The sequence below is a fragment of the Strigops habroptila genome, chromosome 7 (assembly GCF_004027225.2).
Source record: "Strigops habroptila isolate Jane chromosome 7, bStrHab1.2.pri, whole genome shotgun sequence".
NCBI lineage: Eukaryota > Metazoa > Chordata > Aves > Psittaciformes > Psittacidae > Strigops > Strigops habroptila.
In genome coordinates, this window is record NC_044283.2 from 29,798,402 (window position 1) to 29,812,822 (window position 14,421).

Sequence of the window (14,421 nt, forward strand, 5' to 3'; positions counted from 1 at the left end):
AGACTAAATATTAAAATGTAAAGTCAAATTATTGTATAAATTTGCAGCATATTTACATTCTTATTCTGACTTTATTTCATATTTATACTCTTACTATTTTTAGATATGCATGGTCCAAAATTACCCGAGTGCAAATAAATAATGATAATACTTTCAACTTCTGCTGCACATTTTCCTGATGGACCCTAAAGCTCTAATGTAAAACTAACCAAGTTAGTTTTACAACATCATGGTGTTTTGTCTTGACCTCTGAAAGGTTTACTAAAATGATTTCTACTGCCCCCCATTAGCACTGTTTGTAGTTGCACCTGGGTGCAACTCATTTGCAGCTTCCCTCTCTCTTCCCGTACTAGAACAGTAGCTCCATTTACTTTACAGAAGATTAAACATGGTTGCTACAGCCATGTAGGGGAATTTCTAATGAAAATCAGGAAAAGACACCCATAATATTAATAGTAAAAAGCTAAAAAATCCAACTTCCTACTGACATACATGCATCCATCTATGTAAGATTTAGGCTGCTCTTCATGTGCAGAAGCCAGGCATTCAAAGAGTTAATGGGTGTGTATTAATCTTGCTGCTGCTAAATGGAGTTACACGTGTGCAGAAAGGGAAGAACAGATCCTTCACTGTTTTTCGTTTTTTGAATGTGGAGAGTTATATTTCATGGGGGATGAAAAACAAATAAATTTTACTTTAGGAACCCTTCTGTTTTACTTGCACTATCACTAGTTTGGACTGCCTCATAGAATGCTGAAAAAATATTATACAGGAGAATATCAAATACTTTGCTTGAAATGAAAGACAAATAAACATACGACAAGGGCACTTCCATTGTCCTCTAAAATATGAGCTTACGTTAGCACTGAGAACGAAACATTTACCTTACATTCGCTCTCTCTCCATGCAGCTTCAGCTACCAAACCCTGAATTCCCATGGCACATGAAGGAGCCTACAGTTTGGTGGAAGCTCACTTTTCTTTTTTTTTTCCTCTCCCCCTCCACTTCTCAAAGTCTGCATTATCTGCCAGCTTAGAAGTTATTTTCCTGCTATAATTGCTTGACTCTTATAGGCCAACAAGGAACTTTCTTCTCTCTTCTACCTCTGTATTCAGGATAACCTATTTTGCACTCATATGCAGGCACATAAGCTGTGCTTTGGAGGATTCACCACTCCAGACCTCAGTGAGATTCATAACTGTTCTCCTTTCTCTGACAGAGAACCAAGTGTGTTGCCACTTTACAGAAGAAAGTGCTCCTGCCTTGATTGCTGCTTTTCTGCTGTTGCTGCTCACTTTTTTGTTGACATGCAACATCTATTCGTCCTCTGAGAAATGCCCCTCTCAAGTCCATTTGTACTCTTCCCCAAGGGGAGAAGCATATCCCTTTCTCCCTTTCCATCATTACCACGCCACAACTAGAAACCTTTGTATCTTTATCATCAGGCAGATGAACTCTTAGCTGTCTGCTGAAATGTTTTGCAGAATGAAAAGACCTTTTCTTCTCATCAAAGCATCTGTCCATACAATACAGTCCACTCAGCTGCTCCCATAATTCAGACTTATATTTTGCTTTTACTTTTCAATAGCACTAATTACTGTTAACTTTCTGAAGAATAAAGGTTTTAAATAAAACATGAATCATAAAGTCTCCTCCTTGACAAAATTGCTTGATCCTGGGTATGAGTTAAGGAATATTGGCAATATTGACCCAACAGTCAATTTCTGACCAAAGGAAATGGAAGTCAGCAGTGGGAGATCATGCTGCGGCAGAATCCCCTTCAAGCACCCTCTGTGGTGCTTCAGCGTGTTTATAAAACAAGATGTAATTTTAGGTGGATTTTGTAATAATTTACTGCTTGTCTGCTTTCACTGTAAAATATAATGGAAATGAAAAATAGGGCAAAGCTTTTATGCTTGCTTATTTTTGGAAGTTTTGTATCAAGTCTCATGGAACTGATAAAGCACAAAGTGACATATAAGATGAACTGGAAGGCTCTCCTATAATTACACTGTCTACAATTTTCCTTTAAGAGGGATTCCTGTGACTTTTTTTTGGAGAAGCTCAAATTAAACTGTTTCCAGCAGGCTTTCAAAATTCAGACACAATTTCTTTATTTCACGAAATTCCATTCAGGTTTGGTTGTGCTGCGCATTTTTCAAGATGCAGTTTACCTTCTCTCAATTCTCTCCTCAAGGAAACGTGAGAGCCTACAAGAAGTATCTTTAAGCAAAACAGCCCCTATACCTATGACTGACATCCTGTGACAGCTGTGCAAACTGCAGCAGGAAGACTTCTGAGTTCTGTGACTACCCAGACCCGCCAGAAATCCAGCTCCCCTTCTGGGCCACAGGACAGGCCAAAAAACCCTCCCAGTTACAAGAGCAGGGAGGCAGAGGCATGCAATTAGCTCCTCCACCTCCTTCCTCAGCCTTCTAGGATACAGGAGTGCAGCCCACTCTGGTTTTTCCAGGGTGGAAGAAAAGGGTAAGGAGAGAAATGTAGAGCCATTCAGCAGCAGCAGCCACCACACAGGATGGAGCAGTGAAGCCCATGCCATTAGAATGGAAGGGCTATGGCAAAAACAGACACAAATAAGATACCAGGAAGTAGGATGGCACCTTGGTGACATCCCCCGCTGACCGATGTAAAGACAGCCACTGGCCCAGTGTGACATCCTTGCTGCCCCCACCAGGTCCACCATACTGACAATTAATTGCACCATGCACAACCTCCACATTGAAACAAATAGAAAAGCTTGGGGAGGGAGAAATTTGCAAAAAATACAGGAGAGTTTTCTAAGTATAAGTGGCAGGGAGCTTCAGAGAGGGCAGCCGGGGCAGAATTGCCCCTACTGTCCTGCCAGTGTAAAGCTAATGCTTTACACAGGATGCAGATCTTTCCTGTGAAGAAACGAGGCAAAGCACTAGCTGACGAACTTACACGGAGATGAAAGACTGTTTCATTACATTTTTTACATAGCAGGCATGTATAAGCAATGGAGATCAAGCAGAAATATTTATTTTGTTGTCATTATTTTATCTTCCTTGGTCTGTGACCCCAGCGAGCAAACTTTGTTTAAGGAAGCCTGAGTGAACAGGGTCTGTTTCCTATAAACTCATCTCACATCTTCCTGATCTGGCTTACATTCAGTAACTCCATACCAGCTCTGAGACAGAATGGTGTTTACAAATAATTTGAGATAAACCATAAGCCTCTAGGTCTTCACTCAGTCAGCTAGTTATTTTAAAATATTCCCTGTTTTCGAATTTACAATCCTTCCTTATTTCCTGTACATATACCAACCTTTGGATTTTACTGAAGTGGAGGCTCACCTCGTCTGTAGTTTCTATATAAACAGCCTTTGTAGTACATAGGTGTTGACCATACTAAACCCTGATGTCCTAGAATAGAAATATAAGGATTTTTTTGCATTGCAGGATATTAATTTAGTGAATACCAGATGCGTTTTCCCTAATTTCTCCAGTATATAAAAGATAATCATGTAGGATCAAATATTAAAAGCAGTTTGAACTAATAACCATTTTGAAAATATTTACAACTTTATTCTAAAAATCAGAAAAGGCAGAGTACTTTTAAGAAAAGTATGTCTTCAGAATGAAACTATGAAATAGTTGAAATCTTTTATATAAATTTTAATAGTAAGGTTTGCATGTGTATACATGTGATGCACTTACATGTTATAAACGTGAACATAGGCCAGTAATACAGCTGTTTCTGATTTTTGTTCAGATAAACAAAAGCATAGCCTGATAGTATCTTTTTACATGGTAGTTGTCCTTTTCTTTGAGGAGAAAAGAACTGTTTGTTTTCAGCCACAAATTAGTGGACAGAAATAGAAGTATGGTCTTTGTATAGCAGAGAAAGGTGGTAAATAATTAATACTTGACTGACATCCATACACCAAGTCCCATTGACTTCAACAGAAGAGTTGGGGCTTCTGTAAAAGTATATGATGCATACCTGACAATCTCATTTTTCAGGAAAGGCTAAGGAAGTCCTGCTTATGCTAAGGCAAACAGTTATATTAAAACTGCCTGTCTCAGGTATGTTATATATATGGTTTTGATTAAAAAAAGAAAAAAAAAAAAGAAAGAATTAAAGGACTCAAATCAATGCAATCCATATAACTATAGAGACACCTAATCTTTTCTCTTATGCTTCACTCTGCAGAACTTATGAGACAAAAAAATAAATTAAAAATGAATGACAAAAATTAAAATCCTAACCCCTCTCTTTCCTTACAGCTTGTTTGTCATTGTTCTGAGAGTAAATTAGGTGAAAATCTAATGAAGAATGAAAATTAAAAAAAAAAAAAAAGAAAGAAAAAGGAAAACAGAAAACCAAAAGTGAGAATATATGTGGGGTTTGGCTTGTTTGTGGGGTTTTGGGGGTTGGGTTTTTTGTGGGGGGTTTTTTGTTTGTTTGTTTGTTTGTTTAAGTTTCTTATTGATACAGAGGGACTCAATTGCAGTGGAGAGGTAGGAGATAAAATTCCCTGTCAATAAATATAATGACATGCAGTTATAAAACTATCAGACTATTAATGCACAATAAAAGCCTCTATGGTATCTCCTACCAACCAGGGAAAGAAACCCAAATCCAACAAAAATCAGAAATAGGATTTTTTTGTTTGTTTTGCTTATGCATGTAAACAAATAGAAGTTGCAATGTAAAGTAAATACTAGTTATACACTGCAAAAAAGAAAAAACACACAAGAAGCTAGTCAAGCCATGTACCTGTAGTCATTCTTGTGACTTGGTAAGGGTTTCCTCTTTCCTGTGGAGATCAGTTTCATTATTCCTGTAAGTAAGCTATTTTCTTTTCTCCTTTATAGATTCTGACATATGTCAGATATTCTCATTATAGTTTACTGTCAGTGAAAATGTTTAATACTGTTAGGGTTGTTAACATTCTTTCTTTGAAACACATTTAACGTTACAAAAATTGTGATACTGTCCAGCAGTATTATTTCAATATGTTAAACAACCCAAACTATAAAGTTAAGTTGGTAAGTTGCTGTTTCAGAGACATCCAAAGTCTTGTTTGTTTTGTGAAAATATTATTGGTTCCTAAGATATGAGCCTAAACTTTGTCAATATGCCTTAATTTATTGTTAGAAAACATAAACCAGCAGGGAGTTGCTTTACTTCCTCCTCAAAAAGTAGCTGCATTACCAGTGCTCATTATAGAAAGAAGGGCTTCCACTTGTAGTCAACATGTGATTACAGAGGGTTTTAGCTTGGTTGCACTTGTATTTGGTTCATTTCCAGTGCTGAGCCTCAGATCAGCTAAGCCTCTTGCTCAAGGTCGAGAAAGGGGAAATGACAGGATCCAAACTGATCCACAGTTATTCAGGCTTACTTCAGATCTATATTATTTACACCCAATTTAATTATCAAATCAAAACCAATTTAAAAGACAATTTAAAATACAAAACCTTATTTTTGTATTGTTTTGCATTGATGAATAGTCAATAAAACAGATAAATGCTATTCTTTCATATATTTATAATATAGTTATACTACTTCACTATAATTTTGCTAATGGCATTTTTATATATTGATGATCAGCATTACATTCTATTAGCCGTTATAATAATCCATCACCACAGCAGAGTCCATCATTGCAGAGTGACAAGAGACACTGAATTTACAGCTGACCACAAGAAAGAGAAGCGGGTTTAAACCAAAAAGATAGATTCTTTTTTAGAAGAAAATCAGAGCCATAATATCTAGCAATTCTCATCTGTGAGTCTGCTGATATTAAAAATTGAGTATTATGAAAGGTATTATACCATCCTGACTTCAACAAAATGCTTCTTTCTTTGGAATGAAGACAAGTAATGTGAAGGTGAAAGGGTTTGGACTCTTGTCTTTGCATGGGTTTTTCTTTCCCTATTTTTTTTTTTTTGTCTCAAAAAATGGAGGTGTTCTATATGGAAATTTCATCATCTTTGTAATCCTTCCTCCCAAATCATTTCTCCTCTCCATGCTCAGAGAACATTAAAAATAACTTAGGTGGCAGACTCTTCACATCTCCTTTCCCCCTCTTCCTTACCTCAAACTGTCTCGAAAAGAAGACATGAAATGAGAAAAGACCACCCCACAGAACATGGCAACCCAGAAAAATATGGCTATTATTCTGGCCCTTAATTAGGGTAATTTTTTCCCAAACACATTTCCCCCCCCCCACCCCTCCCCATTCAGGATAGAAGAAATTCCATTTTTTAGCCAAGTCTCGTGAAAAACTTATTTTCTATCTACAGGAGGTCCTTTTGAAACAATATAAATTAACCAGATTGTTTTCCAGATGCCTTGTAGATTTAAGGTTCTAATACAGTGTTTCAATTTAAAGAAAAGTTCCTAGTGCTTGTTATAGCCATGAGCTCTGAAATCTGAGGCACTCTTGACAATGGCTTTTAGGCAACCAATCTGCTTACTGGATAGTATGGGGCAAGTTCTCATTCCTACTGCAGATGGGACTAAAAAGTATTTTTGACATTATTGTACATATTTTGTAAATAAAGAGCTGAAAATTATTTTCTCCCATCAATAAAGACAAATTCTTTATCATCAAGAGCCTAGAGAGAATGACTGCTAACATGGCTGAGCTTTTTGGTGGGAATGAACCGTGATCAGTATCATTTGAAATCTCATTTTGATGCACCTGTAAAAAAGTACTGAGAACAAACTGAGCAAATATTTCTGGAATGTAACTGAAGATGTGAAAAGCAAAAATTAATCAAAATGGCTGCTTTTCCAGGTATTTCTTTGAAACTAAGGGTGAAATAAAATCTAATCCACACTGAAGGATTTGTAAATGCACTGGAGGACCTAAGTCCACTTCCTTCAAGGAAGTGAATGTAAAAATTTAGTCTCCCAAGTTGGTTAAACTGGTGGGGGGGGGGGTGGGGGAAGTCCGCATCAGAACAAAACCTTGCAATTGACCATTTTTCATTATAATATTCTTATTTTAGAATTCAGGAAGATTATTCTTCAAAGGACTTCTCTACAGTGTGTTTGTATCTCACCTCTTTACCCTCTTCCTCTCTGCCTCTCTAATAGTCATAATGTAAATATGACTGTAGTCATAGTTAAAATACCTTCTCCATAGTATGTCCAGAGAGACCTCAATTCCAAGCTTATCAGCTGGTATCCTGATTTTGTGATTATACTCTCCTATCCAGCATCTGTAGCTCGCCTGGAAAGACACATCCAACCCTGGAAATTACTCCTAAGTACATGAGTACAGGAAAAATAAAACAGACGACTCTTGACATCTTGCAGACATCTTTGCTCTATTTTAAAACTAATTCAGTTCTATTTCCTTTACCAGCTACCAACTCTCACACAACATACAAAAGCTTTTTTAAAATCTTTAGCTATATAACCAATTAAGCTGACAGTGACTCAAGGTTTCTAAGTTGAAACCAGCATCTGCACATAGCTGGCATCCGCACATAGCTATTTAATGGAACTAAAATGCAGATTTGTCTCTGCACAAGGAATCCTCCAAGTCCAGCTTCTTCTGTGGAGGGTACAATTCTTTGAAACCATCATTTCAGCAAAAACTTACTATTGAGAGCTGCCACCTCTCTCTGATAAAACAGAATTATCTGAAGACAAACAATTCAAGCAAAATAGAGCTATCTGCCATTTACTTGCAGACAAAAAAAGTGTGTACTAAACCTAACAGTTCAACTTCCAGTATTTTGAGCCTCTGAGGACTGCTCCAAAGCGGAGGGTTAAATGCTCCATACTGAACCAGTGAATCCAAAGCAAGTCTTCCTTGCCTGTTACATGTCTGTGTCTTGTGGGAGAAAATTCACGAGGAGAAGAAAACAAGTTCATACTTTGTGATGGTCTTAGCAAAGATAACACAAAATTAACGTTGTTGGATGCTTTTTAATAAGTTGCAGTTATAAAGCTGTAATAATGTAACCCCAACTGCTTTGGTTAGGAAAATTTCTCACTGGTTCATCTAGCCTCTTCCGTTTTCTGTTAGCTCCCTTAACACAACAGCACTTTGCAACAATCCTTCATACTACTCTAGATTTTCTTCACTTCTCAGTCTAATTAACTTTTCTTTTTGAACCTCACGACTGACTGACTTCTACAAAGTGGAATTTTGGATCATGAGGCAAACATTCTACATGCACAGTGATGCTCACATTTGAACATTTACTTATTCTAGTGTTAAAGTGCATTTTTTCATGGTTGCGGTCTAGTGCAAAACTCTCACTTATAAGACCTAGCTACCCTGGAAAGCCTAGAGATGATAAAGAGTGAGCAAGAGGGTGGGAGAACCACAAGAGATTCAGCAGTAACAGAAGTTTGCAAACTTTCTTAGAGTTCAAGGGCATTTCATCTAAACCTGATGGATTTTGACAAACAAACAGGAAATATTACAAGCCTGAGTAAGAAAGAGAATGCCTAGAGGGAAGTGAAGGCTGGAAGTAAAGAGCACATTGTATGAGTTAAATTGGTTTTAATGTAAATACATACAGCCTAAGGCAAACCTCTGTATTTGTGTTCAATGTGACTGATGTGCAACATATCAGAAATAAAACTCCAGGCATTTCTAATTTCAACTTAAGCAATTTTCCTCATTCAAGAGAAACAAGCAATTGTGGTAACAGTGGATATGAAATTCTCTACCAACAGACTGTTCTTAAGTAGTTTCTGAAAGCATCAACAAATATCAATGACAAAATACGGGCGCAGTCAGCAGCCCAAAACCATATGCACATTCAATATTGGTAATTATTTCCATATAAATAATACTCACAATCCTACTATACATGGTATTTGTATGTGAAAAATCTATATAAATTTGGTTCAGAGTATAATTTTCATACATATACACACACATACACATGTATACGTGTACAAATACCTGTATACACACACACATATTTCCTAGAAAGTCTGGACCAGGTATTCTTTGAGGTCCCTTCCAACCTGGTATTCTATGATTCTACGATCTAAAAACTACACCTGTGTATACAGACAGGCATAAAGTCCTTACTAAGTATTCGCACTGATCACATCTTTGAAGTTCTTTAAAATCGAAGCGGAGGAGATCCTGAGCTACTTGCTCTAGTTCTTCAATCTGAGTGAAGAGTTGGACCAGAAACTTCTAGTGGCTTTTTGCTATTAGGAAGGAAACCAAGATCTAGCCCTTCTGGATAAGTTATTTCAATTGCTTTTGCCAGTATGTTACACCAGTTTTGTCTTTTTTCTTTTTCTTTTGTAAAAGGAACAGAACACCAACATGAAAAACATATTTTCTTTTTTTCTACAGACAAATAAACAAAGAAAATGGAACCAGATGACTAAAAGCAGAAAGGAGAATGCTCTAAAATACATCTCCTTTCTGAGAAAAGAGAAAACCATTTGTAATTTCTCTTCCTCCTTCTGCTACTGCATTCCTCAGGGAAGCTTTATGTCAAAGAAGATACGTTTCAGCAACAAAATTAACATTAAGAACAACAGAAAAATATAATATAAAAAGTGAGCTTAGCACTTCTGAGAGTTAAAAAAAAATAAAATTAATTCACTTTTGAGACTTAGAAAAAAGCCAAAATGGGTATCCTCCTATTGTTCCACTACCTAAGGATTCTTTTAAAAGAATAACTGTAAGCCCTGGTTATTCAAAAACTACCTACCCAAGCTGTTACCTTTGCTTTTAATTTTCTTTAAGGAGGGAATACATTTTGTGCTGTGTTACCGAGATCTTGAAGGCCCAAATATACAAACCTATTTTGTTAAAGCGCACTTATGGAATTTAATGTGGAGGTCAACAGGTACAAGGACCAAAACAAAGTAAGTTTACAGGCACATAAATTTATCATGAAGGAAAGCTATTTGCAAAATTTCTATTACATGAATGTAAGCACTTACATTCATTTTTCTCAAGGCTGCAGCTATAAATTCAGGTGCTTAATTAATTGTTCAAAGGAACCATCTGATATAGTTACTTGGTCTATTTTCATGTTTCAGATTAAGAACATTAATGTTTCTAAAGGGACAAAGAGAAGAAGGTGGGATTTTTCAGCCTGGAGAAGAGAAGGCTCCAGGCAGACCTCATAGCAGCCTTTGCAGCACCTGAAGGGGCCTACAAGAAAGCTTTACAACAGCAAGCTGTGATAGGACAAGCAAGAGTAGCTTAAAACCAAAAAAGGGTAGAGCCAGATTAGATACTAGGAAGCTGATCTTTACTGTGAGGGTTGTGAAACACTGGAACAGATTGCCCAGAGAAGCTGTGGCTGCCCCATCCTTGGAAGTGTTCAAGGCCAGGTTGGATGGGGCTTTGAGCAACCTCATCTAGTGGAAGGTGTCCTTGCCCATGGCAGGAGGGTTGGAACTAGATGATCTTTAAGGTCCCGTCTAACCTAAACCATTCAATGGTGATTTTCCATGTTTGTTATTGCTATATATATATAAAAAATAATTTTCAGGGTTGTTTTAGACAGTAGAATTTCTGTTAATTCTTTTTCTTGAACAACAATATCTTAAAAAACAAATATAGATTAATATAACAGAGAAATCAAACTAAGTAGAACCGAGAGTTGAACAGTGATTTGTCTTCAGGACTTTTAAGTAAAACTTATATATCAGAAAGGTGGGCGTCTATCCGTGTTACATTTTCTTACAATTTGCAAGAAACTTCGGAGTTAAATGAGAAAATACTTTGTGGGTTCTATTCTATTGTCTACCCTATAGTTCAAGTATCTCAGGTATATTTTCATCTGCAAGTGAGTTCAGATGAGGTCACTATATCCTTTAAAACCCAGAAGACAGTGTTGCAAAAGAGGACCCCTTGACATAGAATAATTATTTTTATTATTTGGTATTTCTGTTTAACTAGAGTACTTGCTAACACAAAATACGTACATGCATACTTGCAGGAGCAAGTATGGGAATACAGTGCAGTAAAAGCCACTAACACCAAGTCCCTTGAGATATCAAAGTTCCATCACAAATTTCACGGGAGTGGCACAACCACTCAGCCATTCAGATTCCTCTCAGCTTCTCAGTCTCACCACCTACATACCACAACTCTTCCAGCTCAGGGCACCAAACTGGGGAAGGCTATTCCATAAGCAAATGAGTAACTGTGGTTTTAAAATATTCACCCCAGAACATATCCAGGAACAATTTGCTGCCTATCAGCTGTTCCCTGTCCCCTTCAGACCTCTGCCCTTCACAACCCAGAGCTGCTTTTGACCACCATGAACAACTTTCTTCCACCCAAATAGCAGTGAAGAGTATTATTTTCAATCTATAGCATTGGAGGTATTTGACCCCATTCTGGAGTATTTATTGGTCCTTCATGCCCTTTCATGCCACAAAGCCATTCTATTACGCACCATTTTGGAAAAAAAAAAAAATTCAATAAAAACAGAGTTAAAAACTTATTCAAAAATATGAACAGATAACTCCTAATTAGTTATCAATCTGACCAATAACTATGTGGAGACTTACTGAGGCACTGAAAAAAGAATCTCTCATATTACTTATAAGCAACAGCTGTCCTTTCTGATTTTCAGGAAGACAAAGGATACTATGTAAATTGTACTGAAAAATGCTTCTGATGTCCATAACAATTGAATAATTAAATCACACTTTTATATAACATAGCAGCAGCTCCATACACACATCATTTAAAGACAATATCCCAAATTTCCCCCTAAACTCCTGAACGGCAGATTCTTGTTATTTTTAATAGCTAATCGTTTGCTAGGTTAAGAAAAACACTGAATAAATTCATACATCTTCACCAAAACTTCTAGTCAGCTGACATTTACTGAATCTTGCTTTCCCTCTTCTAAATGCTAGCACAGCACACCCCAAAAAGTGTACCTAATCATAGGTTACTAAAAATAACCTAATTTAGCTAATGCCAAGAAATAAACCTTGGATTTTCAGATTTAGAGCATACACACTTAAGACTGTATTGTCAGTTATACCACAAATTTCATCTAGGACTGAGAAAAGGCTAGAGACCAAGCCCAGCAGAGGTATAACTGGTGTATCTACCTAAAACATTCATCATCATCATTATTGCTGGAGGGAAGCGAAGGAAAGGTGGGGGGAGAGGGAAAAAAACATAGCCCTAAATGCCCTCCCTGTTGGCAAAGGAGGTGAAAAAAGAAATCGTTCACACATCTAGCTGTCCTATTTAATGTACATTAAAAAATATGCAAGCAAGACCATGCAGCTCTATTTATATATGAATGCAAATAAACAAAGTTCAGTGTACCCAGCATATTTCTAAAAGATGAAGAAATATGCACAAAAAGATTTTTTTCTAGATCTGGTGCATTTTCATAAACAGAATTGTCACAGTCTACAACTAAATGTACATTTTAAAAGATTATAATTTTATTTACCTCCAGTTTTAGTGCTGAGATCCTGAATGCAGAACGCTCCAATGCTGGATACTGCTTGTCTCTTTTCTGTTCTTTCTTTTCTAAAAACTGGTTTCAATCTTTTGATAGTTTAAAGTACAGAAGGAATTCCAAGACAGCCTTACCTAGATGAAGAGAATCTGGAGTTCGTACACAACCTTCCTAAAATCTTTGGTCAATAAAAGGAAAAAACCCACAAACCAACAAAAAACAACCACCCAAAATGAAGAAGCAAACAAACAAACAAACAAACAAACGAGACCAGTCCCAGTTAGCTCCTGCTAGCATAAAAGTTCAGATTCGCTACTGAGATCATTGCTCTATTCTGAACAGTTTTGCTCAATGTGTGATTCTAACAAAAACACCCTCTGCAGCTGGAGGGAGCCTTAACTAAGCACGAGCCTGTCAAGCTTTTCCCAGTGACTTCTGTCTACTAAATTCAGACTGATGTTTTGTGAAAGGGGCCTCAACAACCAGGCCCAGATTGCCTGAAAAGTATTTCCTGCCTTTGAGAGAGAGGGAGAGAGAGAGAGAGACAGCAAGCCTGCCTGCCTGCCTGCCTGCGCCAGAGAGAGGGAAAGGGAGAGAGAGCACAGAGATGGGGAGGCAGAAAAGAAGACAGGACTGAGCATTTCAAGACATTCAGCCTAATACACTGCTGGGCTACTTCTGTCAAACAGAAATATCAGTGCTACAGTTACATAATGTAAAAGTGTTTTTAAACCCCTCCCTTGTGTTTTTTTCTATATTTTTCTGTCAAAATATATTTTATGCATCTCTACTGTTCATACAAAGATAATAGTTATCCAGAACAAGAGGAGAACATCTCTGAAACACCTGGTCTTTGGCACCAGGTAGTGAGAAACAGGCAGAGAACAAGATGGTCTAAGCTCAATTAACATGCTGCATTGACAAAGGGTTTAGTGCTATTCTGGTGAGCAAATATGCACAGTTTGATAGATACCATTTACACGCATACACTAAAATTGTATTCCTACTTGAAAAATAAGCTGGATATGAAAAAATGAACATTACAGTTTAAGCACAGCCATATTGCAGGCAGCAGTATATGTTGCTTTAACTCTTCTGAGAATCCTCCAGAGTCACACAAATCCAGCTCTGCAAAAGCAAAAGGACAGACTCCATCTTGATCATATTAGTATTTTGCTGACATAAAACACTTGTAACTACTTCGTTCCAGTTTGACAGGGTGCCTGAATCACATCTCCAGAGTAACCCACAGCATCTATATCCGTTGCTGTATACAAATTTAGCGAATATCATCTGTTTATCTTTTCTGCTTTCTTCTGCCTCCTCTGAATGACTTCCTCTTAGCTGTTCCAGCCTGAGAACTTGGATTACCATTTGGTTTTGATTAAAACCAGACGGACAGCTCTGTAGAAGTTTGAGGGTAAGCTGATGGAAATTGCTAGCATGGCTTTAATTAGTGGATCTATTAATAATAAATATTAGCTATGCATATAACAAATTCTACTAATAAACACATGCAGAAACCATCTTTGGTAGCTGGTCTTATATTTAGGTGAAATACTCAGTTTTTATTTAATGTGAATCATAATGGTAATGATCAGTATGATTTCAAACTAGAGCATAAAGCTAACTCTTCCTCCTCCTCCCCCTCCTTTTTTTTTAAAGAAGTGCTGTTGCTAAATTTAATCCTCTTCTCACGTGAGTCAGTCATACATCATTTACCTTCTCATGACCCCTTCAGTCAGCGTAAATGCTTTTTATTAATTATTGCTCTGAGTAAATGATTTTACAGTTACTAATCAGGTTATTGATTGGAATCTTTGGCCTTTGGCTTGTCTTCAGAGAGAACAATAAAAATGGAGATGTAAGACACTGCATCGCACAACACATGCTACATTACACAAAATAGTGTCTGAACATTTAGTGATGAGAGAGTCTCCATTCAGCAAGCCTGACTCAACTGGGACAGGATATTTACCCTGAAAGGAGATAG

At 37.1% G+C, this 14,421-nt stretch overlaps 1 protein-coding gene across 1 annotated transcript in view; it reads right to left on the reverse strand.

The window, feature by feature from the left end:
• The window catches only part of DLC1 (DLC1 Rho GTPase activating protein), a 213,471-nt gene extending 200,671 nt beyond the window's left edge, over positions 1-12,800 (reverse strand). The window contains exon 1 of the mRNA XM_030491470.1: positions 12,420-12,800. The gene's annotated coding sequence lies outside the window, so the exon portion shown is untranslated. The remainder of the gene's footprint in view (positions 1-12,419) is intronic.
• Positions 12,801-14,421: the final 1,621 nt, after the last annotated feature.